This window comes from Salvelinus fontinalis, chromosome 6 (assembly GCF_029448725.1).
Source record: "Salvelinus fontinalis isolate EN_2023a chromosome 6, ASM2944872v1, whole genome shotgun sequence".
Taxonomy (NCBI): Eukaryota; Metazoa; Chordata; class Actinopteri; order Salmoniformes; family Salmonidae; genus Salvelinus; species Salvelinus fontinalis.
The window spans coordinates 7,514,461-7,515,255 of NC_074670.1; positions in this window are offsets into that span (position 1 = coordinate 7,514,461).

A 795-nucleotide genomic window follows, 5' to 3' on the forward strand; every position below is an offset into this window, starting at 1 on the left:
TACATATTATAAGCTATTCTCTAAACAATGTTTAGCTGAACAAAGCACCAGTAACTCATGGTAGTAAGAATGACTAGCATCTGGAATCTCTGGTCAAACACACCTCGACTGAGTCCGCCCAGGATTGCACCCTAATCCCTACCTAGTGCACTACTTTTGACTACGAAGCCATATGGGCCCTGGTAAAAAGTAGTGTACTACATAGGGAATAGGGGTGGCATTTGGGAGGCATACCTCCTGACGGAGTGCTTCTGACAGGAACTTGTCAGTCAGCCGGGTGGCGCCAGGAAGGGTGAGTGATTCAGCAAGCCTGCCGCGCCGTTGTCTCTCTGGTCTCTCAGTCTTTACGACAGCTAAGAGGAAAACAATGAGGCCTGTTGCTCAGTACAGGTGTTTTACACAGGAGATGACTTGTAAAAACACATTTCCCCTGAGAGAGACGTAGGGACGATTGACTCACATAAAAGGAGCCTGTAGCTTTCTGTAATAACTCAAAGAGAGAGAGAGAGAATCCAGAGAGATCCCGGTGTGGCCTGGCCACCTGCCCAGAGAGTGATTGAAATCATAACACAGTTTAATTTGTCCTGCAGAAATGTCCTCACACAAGTGAATATAACCCCCCCACTATTAAAAGCAGCTGACAGTGTTTGCGGTGGTGTAATCCATTGTTGCCCAGGAGATAAACATCACACAGCACAGTAACCTCAGATTGACAAAGACAAATAAGAAGCCACTTAGCAGGAAATGTATTTTTGTTTGAAGGACTGCGGTGGAGATCAAATTGAAGAGGGGGAA